Source organism: Paramormyrops kingsleyae, chromosome 9, assembly GCF_048594095.1.
Source record: "Paramormyrops kingsleyae isolate MSU_618 chromosome 9, PKINGS_0.4, whole genome shotgun sequence".
Taxonomy (NCBI): Eukaryota; Metazoa; Chordata; class Actinopteri; order Osteoglossiformes; family Mormyridae; genus Paramormyrops; species Paramormyrops kingsleyae.
In genome coordinates this window covers 32391095-32404732 of record NC_132805.1, presented here as the reverse complement: position 1 = coordinate 32404732, position 13638 = coordinate 32391095, and the positions used below count along the sequence as shown (strand labels likewise).

Sequence of the window (13638 nt, the reverse complement as noted above, 5' to 3'; positions counted from 1 at the left end):
CAGGGCCGCAGAGACCTGATGTATATCCCAGGAAACACAGTCCAAGATGCAAGGGACACCCTGGATGGACTTAAATTAGTATAGGAAACCTCCCCGTGACGTCATTTCCAAACAAACCAATAGAAGATGAGGTGCCTAGGTGGTATCTGATCTCCTGAGTGTAGCTCAGTGAGTTTGGGTGCTGTGCCTGCGGCTGAACATAGCCCCTTGACCCCCCAGTTGGATTGTCTCACCCTGCCTTCCCAAATTAATAAATGAAAAGTAAATCTTGGAATATGAGCCTTGGATTATGTGATGCTTTACTTTGATAGGAGCATTCAGTCTCACACCAGCATTACAATGGCGTCCCGCTACGTGTCGGGGGGGGCACGGCCACTGTGGGGTCATCACATGTCCTCTCAAACAGGACACAAGTGGTGTTCACTCCCGGGGGAGTGATGAATTTTGGCGAGGCTGGTGGGGGGGGGGATCCCCGTCATAAATTTTGCCAGCCCACTGGGAAAATGCCCAGTCTGCCAGATGGCCAGTCCAGGCCTAGAAAACAATGACATTCTCAGTGGTGAATGGAGGAGTTTGTACAGGTACATTGGAATGCTTTTCTTACAGACCCTGTCTCACACAGATAGGGGTCTGAGTACAGCTTAGAGTCAGCTGTCCATCCAGTGTCCCGGGGGGGGGGGGGTTAAAGGCCTTGCTGAAGGACCCAACAGAGATGTAGTTACTCTGCCGAGTAGTAACCTTCCACTCACCGACACAGAGGCCTGACTCTCTAAGCCGCTCCCCGCCTCCTCCCCGCCTCCTCGCTCCAGCTGTTGACGGCATCTTGTGGTCGCTGGTGATCCTGCCAGAGAAACTCCAGGCCAGGGGGGGGGCAGGTGAGCAGCAATCCTGACCAGATGCATTTATTGCCTCCTGGTAACATGAAATACAGACTGAGCCAGCAAGCTGAGATCTCCCTCTATTTTTAGTGGGTAAAGAACAGATTTTAGCGGAAAGCCTCAGTCTCATGCCTGTGATTAGGGGGGATAGAAGCAGACGGAGGCCCCCGTCTGTGTCATGAGTGTTTGCGCTTATGCTCGGCTCTCCTGAAGCAGCACCTTTAAGATAACAGGCTGCAAATTAAAGGGGAATAGCACCTTTAAGATAACAGGCTGCAAATTAAAGGGGAATAGCACCTTTAAAATAACAGGCTGCAAATTCAAGGGGAATAGCACCTTTAAAATAACAGGCTGTAAATTCAAGGGGAATAGCACCTTTGAAACAACAGGCTGCAAATTAAAGGGGAATAGCACCTTTAAAATAACAGGCTGCAAATTTAAGGGGAATAGCACCTTTAAAATAACAGGCTGCAAATTAAAGGGGAATAGCACCTTTGAAACAACAGCATTTGCATGGGGGAGAAGCAGCTTTTAAATCGTGTGCTGCATGTTCAGCTGGAATGTGGGAATAGTCCTTCTGAGGAAACATACTCTGCTTTAAATGGGGATAAAACCTTTAATGTATTTCACTGCATAACACTTAATTCTTCCTCAAGAGAGCATGGTGGATGGTGGTGAAATAACACCATGGGAACACTGGGAACCTGGAAGCCCAAAGCCTCTTAAAAAAACAATTTTTGATTGATTGGATATTAATAAATTGCCATGAGTCCCTGACCAGTGTGGTCATGTGATGGTTAGTTTGTAGGCCGCCCTCCCATGCATTCGTACCGCGTTCCTCTGTAACCCGAGCCCTCGGACCGCCCTTGGTGTCGTCGGACAGGAGGCCCGCGGCGGCCCGGCAGCCCGGCTTTCTCTGAGCGCTGTCCTGGCAGGGCTCCGGATTGCCGTGGTTCTGATTGGGTAAGGGGTTTCTAAAAATGGAAAGACGGATGTTTATATTTGGCAGTGCCGCGGCCGAGGCTCAGGCTTTCCAGTGAGGTATCGGTGTCGGTGTTTTGTGGCGCGCTCGCGTGCTGGGAGGGGGGGGGGGGAGATGGGTTTGGCTGCAGCTTTACTCTGTAAGCTGTCTGGCTGCTTGTCCGCCGGACAGACTTTTTGCCCGACTGCTCTTGCTGGAACTTCATCGGAGAAAGTTCATGCACATCACTTTGTGATTTTTACAACTTTCTACAACTCCTGTCATTATTTTTGCCTTTACCGGAATATAAAAGACATGATTAACTATGCTTTTCTCTAACCGCACCTTTACAATGTCACCGGCTACTCTGGAATCGGTGCCTTTAAAAGAAAGCCTTGTTCCTATTTATTTTAGAAGATGCTTTTATTTGAAGGGGCACCTGCCTGTGGAGCAGCTGGGGGTTCAGGCCTTTGCCAGTTCTACCTGCCCTGGGATTTGAACTGGTGACCCTCTGACCACAGTAACCCAGTGAGTTGCACACCAGCCCTCTGTTGTGTTGTTCTTTTGCGAGTAATGTTTTCATGAGAGACATGTAGTGACTGAGAATAGGGCTGATTAAGCACACTGTGGCTGTCAGGGGGGCTTATGGGTAAATCCTGTCCATGTGCTTGGTCGGCTTTTCAATGGTTGGCTTCATCCAACAGGCCAAAATCATCTGGCTAGTTGAACTGTCATTACTGCATTACCCGTATTTTGTGAATGGGCCCCGTGTGGACTAGCATCCAGGTACCCAGCCTTGTAAGTCCCTCCCAGGATAGCATCCAGCCTCACTGTGACCCTCTGCTGCAGTGTTTCCCAACCCGCTCCTTAGGGACCCCTGAGCCGGTCCACATTTTTGCTCCCTCCGGGCTCCCTGCCAGACAGTCCACGTTTTTGCTCCCTCCTGGCTCCCTGCCAGACAGCCCACGTTTTTGCTCCCTCCTGGCTCCCTGCCAGACAGGCCACGTTTACCAGGAGCTGGGAGGGAGCAAAAACATGGACTGTCTGGAGGTCCCCGAGGAGCGGGTGGGGAAACACTGCTCTTTTGGATAAGCACTTATAGAATAAGTGAACCAGGATGTAAGTGATGAAAAAGGTGGTGAGTAAATTATTCTCGGTCACAATAATGCATTAATCACCTGCATGCTAACAAATCTATCTGCCAGCGGCGTTGGTTGGGAGGAGAGTTTCTCTGGCCTTCACCTGGTCTGTCGCTTGGGGTGGAACCAAGCAGTGCTGCTGATTGACTTTGCGGCTGGACTCTTTATGAAATGGAAAATGTCACCTTGGGTAAGAGCGTTTCACTAAGCAACCAAATAATGCTGAAATGACGTGTGTGTCTGTGTGTGTGTCCGGCTGTATAAATGAGTGAAATCATAAAACTGTAAACTAAGTAGATTAGATTTGTCTGCTAAGTAACTATATAATATGATGTGTGTGTCCAGCTGTAAAAATGGAAAATTGTGAAACTGTGGGATAAGTGGCTTGCATTAGGTTATTTACTAAGCAACTGAATAATATAATAATGCAGTGTGTGTGTGCGTGAGAGCATGTGTGTGTGTGTGTGTGTGTGAGCATGTGTGTGTGTGTGTGTGTGTGTGTGTGTGATCTGAGTCAACTGGGAATCCTTTACCCTGGCACCAGCTCTCTAGCTCTGTTCTCCGCCAAAGGGCAGCGACCTATGCGATGTTGGGGGGGGGGGGGCGGGTCGGCTGTCTTGTCTTGGCGGTGAAGACGACCATTAAGTGTTACTGTGTATCACAGTGGGAAGACTCACTTGTTATGAATCACAGTTGTGTTGGGCTGGATTATGTAGAATCAGCATAAAACTTGAAATGTCCCCTTTTGAAATCATCTACTGCCAGAAGAACGAGCCCTTTACCCCTCATTCTGCGTGGGTCCACATAGGCTAGATTGGCCAGGGATTTCATTCAAAGTCTACTTTCCACAAATGCTATGCAGGGCTGTAGCATTGGGATCTCGCTCGCTGTCCCCAAGTCTAAATAAGAGCTCTGTGACCAGCCACGCCCGTCTTCCCCCGCCGTCTCATTGCCAGCAAATGTGTCCTCGAGCGTGTTCACTGCGGGTGTCGTATCGTGGGTCCTCGAGCGTGTTCACTGCGGGTGTCGTATCGTGGGTCCTCGAGCGTGTTCACTGCGGGTGTCGTATCGTTGGTCCTCGAGCGTGTTCACTGCGGGTGTCGTATCGTTGGTCCTCGAGCGTGTTCACTGCGGGTGTCGTATCGTTGGTCCTCGAGCGTGTTCACTGCGGGTGTCGTATCGTTGGTCCTCGAGCGTGTTCACTGCGGGTGTCGTATCGTTGGTCCTCGAGCGTGTTCACTGCGGGTGTCGTATCGTTGGTCCTCGAGCGTGTTCACTGCGGGTGTCGTATCGTTGGTCCTCGAGCGTGTTCACTGCGGGTGTCGTATCGTTGGTCCTCGAGCGTGTTCACTGCGGGTGTCGTATCGTTGGTCCTCGAGCGTGTTCACTGCGGGTGTCGTATCGTTGGTCCTCGAGCGTGTTCACTGCGGGTGTCGTATCGTGGGTCCTCGAGCGTGTTCACTGCGGGTGTCGTATCGTGGGTCCTCGAGCGTGTTCACTGCGGGTGTCGTATCGTTGGTCCTCGAGCGTGTTCACTGCGGGTGTCGTATCGTTGGTCCTCGAGCGTGTTCACTGCGGGTGTCGTATCGTTGGTCCTCGAGCGTGTTCACTGCGGGTGTCGTATCGTTGGTCCTCGAGCGTGTTCACTGCGGGTGTCGTATCGTGGGTCCTCGAGCGTGTTCACTGCGGGTGTCGTATCGTGGGTCCTCGAGCGTGTTCACTGCGGGTGTCGTATCGTGGGTCCTCGAGCGTGTTCACTGCGGGTGTCGTATCGTGGGTCCTCGAGCGTGTTCACTGCGGGTGTCGTATCGTGGGTCCTCGAGCGTGTTCACTGCGGGTGTCGTATCGTGGGTCCTCGAGCGTGTTCACTGCGGGTGTCGTATCGTGGGTCCTCGAGCGTGTTCACTGCGGGTGTCGTATCGTGGGTCGACTGAAGATGCTGGTCCTGCTGAAATTTCCCTGTCTTGTCCGGAAGATGGAGCCCTTCCAATTGATGTTTAGGGGAAACTTAGACATTTAGAACATCTTGAAATTTTACCGCTGCAGTAGGACATCCACTGGGACTTGAACTGCCCACAGACATCAAGTACCTGAATCTTTCATTTGCAAACCCGCTGTCCTGCATTTGCGACTTGCTGGCGTCTTGGTTTCGTCCCGTTCTATACCTGCTCCAGCCTGAATTCAAAGCCCCTTCTTCTTTTCTGTTAGGAAGAAGATTCTGTTCCCTATTCCTCACACAGGTTGGGGAATTTGGGGCATCTTACCGCTCAAAACTTATACAGGTCACTGTCGGCTTAACTCTGAGGTAACAGTGCGGGGGAGTGGAGAGCTTCTGGCTCACTTTTTATTTTTCATTTATTATTTTAATCATTTATCGTTGTGTTTATTATGGCAGCGAGGCTGCTAGTTCTGACAGATCTGAGGATGATTACAGAAGTAAACTGGCTTACTGGTGGTGTCAGAATTTGAATGGAAGTTTTATAGGTACCATGTACCCAGAGGGACCACACACACACACTGATGTATACCGGACCTGAACACAAACAAATGAACTTGTGCGTGGAAATTTAGCTTGACGGGGCATAGTTTCTGATGTGTGCATCCTTAGGGTTGGGACACTGTGATTCCAAACCAGTGCGCGGCAAGGGCAGTGGATGAAGGGTCCCTCCCAGCAAACAGCCAGCTTCACTGGCCCTCCCAGCAACGTGCGGGGGGCTCAATTGAAAGCCGGTGGATAATCTGGGCAAGCAGATGGGTTTCGGGTTATATTTGGCTGCAGCTTAGTGAGCTCCTCGCTGCTCTGACAGTCCTTTTACTTATACTTTCAGGATGCCGGCCTTGGCTTTTTATCTATTAATTATTTAATGGATTTGTTATTATTTTTTCATTCAAGTGGCCCTGACAAAGGAGAGGAGCTTAGAGAGAGCATGAGATGGCCAAGGTTAACAGCTTTCTGTGTCTGTTGGCCCCGGGTTCGAGGCATGTAGCTTCACCTGAGAAGATGCCCCTCTCCAGCTGCTTGTGGAGCAGGAAGTTATTAACGATAATGTTTTCCCAAAATCCAACTGGAGCACAGAGGGGCAGTTCCAGGGTTCCCCACTAAATTGACAGTAAACAGGTGTCTCTAGGGCGAATCTCTCATGTCCCCCCCCCCCACTGTAGGAGAAATCCCCAAGTCTACAGGAGGCTGGAATGCAGCTATGAAGCCTGATCCAGCATAGAACACAAACACATTGCCATCCTATTATCAGAAGGCATGACCCTCCCTCATTGACTTTACTGCCCTGAGAGACTCCACCCTCTTCTGAGTGACTCCGCCCTCTGTTGAGTTACTCTGCCTTCTGCTTCACCCTTTCCTGGAGCCCATAGTGTGCTCAGTGCCAGGCTGCGAAACTGGCATCTTTTAACATGGTCAGTGTCCAGTTGCTGTTCTGGTCAACTCTACAGAAGTGGCGTCAGCTCTCCTTCTCCCAGTACATGCTGTGTTGTTTGTCTTATAACCTGTAGCTTAAAAATTTAGTTCAGGCCCAGACTGCACTGGGAAGCAGGCATGCCTATTAATTAAGCAATTGATTATTTAATGAGCACAGCTGTGTATTGTTCAGTATGCTTCTACGTGCACCTGGGTTCCGATTCCTTTTTGTCTGTGATTCTGACAGTTCCGTTACCTTCTGATCATTTGGACTTGCTTCCCTAGACCCACTTAAAACTTCAATAAAAAAAACGATTAACTTAACTGGGTCAGGTGGTTTTCCTAGATGGTGTCTTGCATGTGAGGTACAGGTCCTTGGTCACTTACGCATAGGATAGTTTACATCCTGGTGCACGGGACATGAAGATGTGAATGCTGACAGAGAAAGGGGGTTCCATACCTCAAAATCTAATGTCCACCACAGAGAGGACATCAGGCCCCTGCCCCTACTGTGCTTGAAAGATTTTTTTACATCAGCTCGAATGTACAACAGCAAGGCTCTACTCTTCCTGGAGTCTTGGCATTCTTGATTATGTGAGTTGTACTCTCAAAAATGTTCTGAGGGCAAAACAAAAAATGATTGGTTGAGAGAGATAGCCAATCAGATTGCAGACATAACCAATCAGATGTCTTGGTCCCGCCTCCTCTAGTTGCTTGGACCCACCTCCTCTATAATGTGATTAGTTATCTCTCTGAACCAATCATTTTTTGTTTTGCCCTCAGAACATTTTTGTCTAAGTATAACTCCCACGGGTGGCATTCTGTGACCTTTTCTGGAGCCGGTGTGGCTCAAAATTCTGTGTCCATGTCCAGTAGCTTGTGTGGTGAAATTCCACGGCCAGCAGAGTCATATTGCCGTCGGGCCCTTAAAGCCCTGAACCCCGTCTGCTTCAGCAGTGGTAGGTCCTGGCTAAGGCATTATTTGAAATTGCCCATAGCATCATCTTCTCAGGATGTGCCGATTTAGCAGACTGTGGCCATAGAGCCCCCATTGGTCCACAACTTCACCTGCTGCGAAACCCCCCCCCCCTCATGGAAGCTTGCCTAGGGCACTACATGGCTTCAGCCAGGCTCACTAGCTGACCCCCACACCATCTTTATCATCTGCTAAGTAGCAAAGCGTAATGGTCCTTCGTTAAATTTATTTCGCCGATGCTTTTATCCAAAGCAATGTACATTTTGCGAAATCAGACTCAGCACGCTACTGGAGTAATTGAGGGTTTGGAGCCTTGCTCCAGGACCCAATGGTAAAATCACTCCACCATCCAGGGGATTTGAACCGACAACCTTCCATTCATAAACACAGCATCCTAACCCTCAGAACCACGCTCCTTTCTTTGGAGGGGATGGTACATTGAAAGGCATGTATTGCTTGCAGTCAACTTGGGGTGGGGTGCCCAAAATGTCACCATGCTATTTATCATAAATATAATGGGGAGCGATTGGTGGGTGGCATGGTTGCTCAGTGGGTGGCACTGTACAGCTCTGGGGGTGGGGGCGGATCTTATTTATTGTGCGTTTGGTCTGGACATGCAGTCTGGCTAGTTGGTGTTTCTAGGTTGCCTGTAGTGTATGATTGTTAGTATGTGTAAGTGTACGTGCCCTGCAATGGACTGGCGTCCCAGCCCTTGTGACCCTGACCAGAGGAAGCATACAGAAGACAGATGGAAGGATGGAAATAGCTGTTTAGCACTGTGTGTGATCCACTTACTGCATGTTAAATACGAACAGAATGGCCCAAATCTTATTAAAATTGGAATTCCCCTCATGCTGAAATGTGTTGTTCGTCATCACGGCCGCCGAGAACCGGAAGCCCGCTTCCGCCATCTGGAGGAGAAAAAACGCACATTTATTTTAGGATTATAACTTAATATTGAGTCGAAATTCTGACTTTTTTCCCTCACAGTTCTTACTTTATTTCTTGTAATTCTGAGTTCCTTTCTAACAACCAACAAGAAGCCAGAGAAGCGGCATCCCATACCTTCAAGATATGATTACAGAGACCGGATATTAATTATGGTGCGATTAACCGGCCGCTGTGGACATGGTCGGCTGCGCTCTAGAGGCTAAAAGAGGCGGCGCGATTCGGAAGATTCTACTCCCCCTAGTGGCCAGGACGCGGCTCTGCGTCATATTGCTACCCCGAATACTGAAGACTTCTCCGTAGGTGCATATCTACTTTGGACGTTTTTGGATATTAAAGTGTGTCTGTGCCGGGCACAGAAGATTGAGGCATTTAGCCAGATGCATATTTAATGATTTCATTTTACCAAACTGCTGTGCTTTGCTTTGTCATTAAGTTGTCCTGGGCAGGGCAGACACGCTGGGGACAATATGTACACCATGCACAGACCGTGAACGGTGCGCGCACTGAACATGTGTTACCCGCCCTCCTGCTGTCATGCTGGACTGTGTGTTTTTGTTCCGTGTTGCCCGTGGCTGTTGCTATTTCTGAAAAACCTTCTCTGTTATGCTAATCCGGGTTATTATGCACCAGAAGGCCAGTAATAGTCTGTTTTACCAATGTAAAATATGCTGTATATAGCCTGGTTATTTTTCTTTTTCTTTTTAAATTCGGTTATCATTTCTGTTCCGTTCTTATTATTGTAATGACCTGGTTCATTCTGTTTGGTGTTATTTTAAGTTCAGTGCGAATATAAAAGGCTTGTAACTCGGCATCACAGTAAAATTAGGTGCTGCTATCAAACCTGATGGGTTGAAATTTCTCTTTTACTCTGCGCAACAAACCTTCCTCTGCTTTACGATCCCAAAAAAGGTGGGAAATGTTTTAGTGTTTTTGTTAAATTTTAGCAGAGATGTTTTGGCTTGTGGACAGCCTGCTTGTTGGCTATAGTCTCCCCCGTCCAGGACTGCTGGCTCATTCTGGCTGTGTGCATGCGTGTGTGTTTGCATGACAGCGCTGTGTCATGCGTTTTTTCTTCGGGGTCTCTAATTTCCTCCTGCAGCCTAGATAACACGTGGCTATGCACACTGGTGTCTCTAAATTGACCTGTCTGTCTGTGTGCGTGCGTGTGTGCATATGTGTGTGTGTGTTTGTGCATATGCGTGTGTGTGTTTCTGCATTTGCGTGTGTGTGTGCGTGCATATGTGTGCGCGTGTGTGTATCCCACCACGTCTCATCCAGGGAGTCTCCTGCGATGTGCTTCCTGTGATTGGCTTCACCCAGTAGAGACATGGATACTCTAGGAGATTCTGGGGCCCCACCACTTTTTACAGGGGCCCAAGAATACATGAAATTGGTCGCGGGGGGCATAATCTCCAGCTGTTCCCCTGGCTTCACCCTCACTTCATTGGATAAGTTATCAATGGATTTCAATTTGTTTAATTTTCCACAAAAGTTTCTTTTCAGTATGACTTTAAAAACTTGAATTAATAACTAGATTCACTTGTTGATTCGCTTTATAACCACAGCCTTACTCTACATGCTTGTGGTGTAATGAGAGCCCAGTCATTTTATATGGGTGTCACCATGCTCAGGGAGTGACGGAAGCTGCACGTTCCACCTACTCGTCACCAGGATCCCATCTCCTGCGGCACTTCCGGGGGGAGGGGGGAGAGAGGTGTTCACGGACAGTGTTCTGAACAAAACGGAACCGAAGATCTGACCCCCGGATCTCAGAAGCCACCCTTGGGCTGTGAAACACCTTTGCAATTAGCTGCCCCCCCCCCCATGGTTAATTTAGAAAATGAAGGATATTATATCAGACATCAGGGGGTTTGAGCAGTAATTAAGAAGAAAACCAGTCACATGTTCAGCTTTATAGTGCTGTACATGTAACACACATTTAGGGCAGCTGATCAGTGTGAATGATGCCAATTTCATACGTCTGAGCCTTCAGCCTTCTTGCCATAATCAAGCAGCCCATTGGGAGCACTGTGACCTCACAGGATATGGGCACTCAATCCTTGGCCCAGGCTCTGCGCGCGGTTCTCAGCCTCGGGCCCAGGCCCTGCGCGCGGTTCTCAGCCTCGGGCCCAGGCTCTGCGCGCGGTTCGCAGCCTCGGGCCCAGGCTCTGCGCGCGGTTCGCAGCCTCGGGCCCAGGCTCTGCGCACGGTTTCCGCGTGTGGGTCCCTATTCAGGGTGTCCCCTCCTCAGTGCCACAGCTTCCTGGGATAGGCTCCAGAAAGTGGTTAATGGAGAAAATGATCATTTATGATAATTAAAATAACCTTTTAGGGATTACAGGTAGAGTACACTTTAAGTTCCAGTCTTGTGACCTTGAGTGAGGTAATTAACCTGAATTGTTTCACCAAATTACCCAGAGATATGAAGAATTAAGGACAGATCCTTAGCTTAGTGTCAGCAGAAAGGGCGACTTCCTCTCAGTGTGAGTTATGAAAGGCTGAACATGGAACACAGCTCTGGATGTGTAGTTGTGTGTGTCGTAGGGGCCCTGTCTTAGTCAGGGGGCCCCAAAATCTAACATTGGGGCCTGATTGTTAAAATCTACCGAGGGGGACACCCAAGGTGACATTTAGCTTGGGGCCCCAGAATTTCTGGCCGCGCCCCTATATGTATACAGTTGTGTTTGCGATTGTATATCTGTGTATTTTATGACTGTGAGTGCAGCAGTGCTTGCTTGAGTGTTGCTAGTGTGTCTGTGCATGTTGTAAGAGTGTAGCAGTGTGCATCTGTATGAAGTGTGTGTGTTTGTGTGAGAGAGTGAGTTTTGATGCCATTCCTGTTTCACGAAAGCTTGATTTTAGCAGAAAGCCATTTTCTATGGCCATATATTTTTTAACATTAACGCTTCAATATATCGACGTATCATCTACCTCAGTGACCTCGCTGCAGTAATGATGCTTCTTTTCATCTACAGGAAGTTTGAGCTGCTGAAATTAAAATGACGAGAATGTCATCCATAAATAGACATGCTTGTGCTAACAGCTGCCAGCTTACAACAGCTGATTGTGCAAATTCATACTTTGGTACGATTCCGAGACACCCTTAAACGTAGATTGAAGAGGATTGGAGGAATTTTTATGACCCGGTGAAGTGGGACATTCAGAAATATCGCGGAGGTTAAAAGGAGAGTTTGGACGTAATTATCTCTTTTTCGTGCAAAATGTCATGATTTTCATCATCACTACTGATAGACTGATACCTTTCATTTTCTTGTTTTTTAAATTTTTGGTTACATTTTTAAATACAGTAGTTTGTTATTCCTGTCATCCAGCCGAGACTTGATCGAGTTGAATGAACGGCCTTGATTGTCATATATACCGGCGTTTTAGGTTCAATATTTGTGTAGTCGTTAGGGAGACTGGTTCTCTGATAGGCAAAAATTTCTATTTGTTGCCATCTTGTGGACACACTTTGCTATTGCATGGGGCGCTCAACGCATCATTGATTCGGAGGTCAATTAGGTGTGAGAAGAGCCGTTCCTGGAGCTGGAGTAACTGAAAGTATCTGTTTTTCCATTCGCCGATACGGTCTCCATTCATGCAAACAGTCTCCTTCCCTTTTACTGTATGTTGAGTCATTTTGAGTGATATTACAGGAAAAAACGTTAGCAGGTTCCACTCTTGGTGGAAGGAACAGGATTTGGGTTTCCTTAGCGAGTAACCAGGTAAATAAACAGGCAAAAGGTCCTTTTAGGTCAACACACGAATGCACGAAAGAACATAGTCATCCCTTGAATAATTCCTGAGTGGTAGGTGTGGTGCTTCCACTGTCATAATTCCCAACCACCTGATTTTTTTTCGTACGCTTGGGGGGGTGAGGAGTGTCTGAACAGGGGCGTATTGTCTTTGAAGGCGCCAAGGATTCAGGTCACGTCTGGTGCACCTGAAAAGCGCAGTCTGGAGCCGCGCTAATCTGATTTTAAAATCCATGAGATCACGGTGTCGTGGGCATGCTTGGGAGACGCCCAACCTCTGCCAGGGCATCGCGGGTCACCTGTCTGTCGTCTTTCAGTGCTGATAAGGCGGCGCTCCCACTAACCTGAGACCAAAAGACAGCCCTCACCTTTAGACAACTGGCATCTCTGCCTGAATGCTATGCTCGCTTAAAGCCCTTGTCCCATAAAACCCTTTAAAATTGTTTAAAATCACTACTATTAAAACTGACAAAATTTCTGAAAGTTTAAAAAAAAAAAAAACTAACTTGTGCCCACTAGGGGGCGGTATGGTACGTGTCAATTTTTACTCCAACTCCGTAATTGTATACGTAAACGCTGAAAGGAAACAGCCATACTGTATTCTCGAGACTCCTACCTTTTATTCCAAAACTTACTCATCACTTGCTACATTTAACAGCCTTTTGTATCGAAAATATTCATTCCGTCCCATCTCCTGCTTTTAAAGCCTGCTTTGCCACAAATAAAACTTATGTGAATTAAAGTTGTACTGTTTACATAAGTTTTATTTACCTTTAGGCACATGTCATGAGATCCGCAGTTCAGGGTTAGATACGTGAATCCACACCAGGGAGTACGGTGGCGGAGGAATTGGTCTGCAGTATCAGACAGCGTAGATGGTCCCAGGGTGATCTGAATGTGGTCCAAGGAATATGGTGAGGAACAGTGGCCAATCTGCCAAAACTGAGCCAGGGTTAGTAGTTATATACAAAACACTCGGTGTTTGTTTCTGAATTTTATACTTAGCATTTTGAAATGTTGTGCAATATAGCTGATGCCCTAACAGCCGCCTGCGGTAACTTTACAGACCGTAGTACAGATGCTTGCCAAATGTCGAGCTTAGCTCACAATTTGTACTGTGTGTGATGCTGCTCATTGATGGCGTAGTGAGGATCGAATGTCCAGTTTGAAAGATAAAACACATTTCAGGTACATTTAGTACTGTGAGGGCATTGTCTCTTTTCTCTTTTTTGTCTCTATTCTTTGAGTTGACAATAGCAGTTTTTTGTTTACTGGTCACTTTTGATTTTCCTGCTGTGAACGGAAATCTATTTACGGCATGCCCGAGTCAAGTACGATGGAGATCGCGATAAACCTACTGGTGTCTGTTAATAATGCAAAAGTCAAATGCAAATTGAGGGGGCCCAGCTTAGCTTTTTAGCTACGAGGGAGGCATTTATTTGATTAGGTTATTGATTAATGGGCTGAATTGAGGAGTTCCAGTCTAATTAAATGATGCACTCAATTGCTGTTTGGTGGAGCCGCTCGTACTTCGGTTCCGTCAGGAAAAGCCCTCGGTCAGCCGTA

The 13638-nt window shown here is 47.8% G+C and overlaps 1 protein-coding gene across 1 annotated transcript in view; it reads left to right on the top strand.

Annotated features, from left to right (window-relative positions):
- The window catches only part of rims2a (regulating synaptic membrane exocytosis 2a), a 158263-nt gene that overhangs the window by 12834 nt on the left and 131791 nt on the right, over positions 1-13638 (top strand). The gene's annotated exons all lie outside the window — the stretch shown is intronic.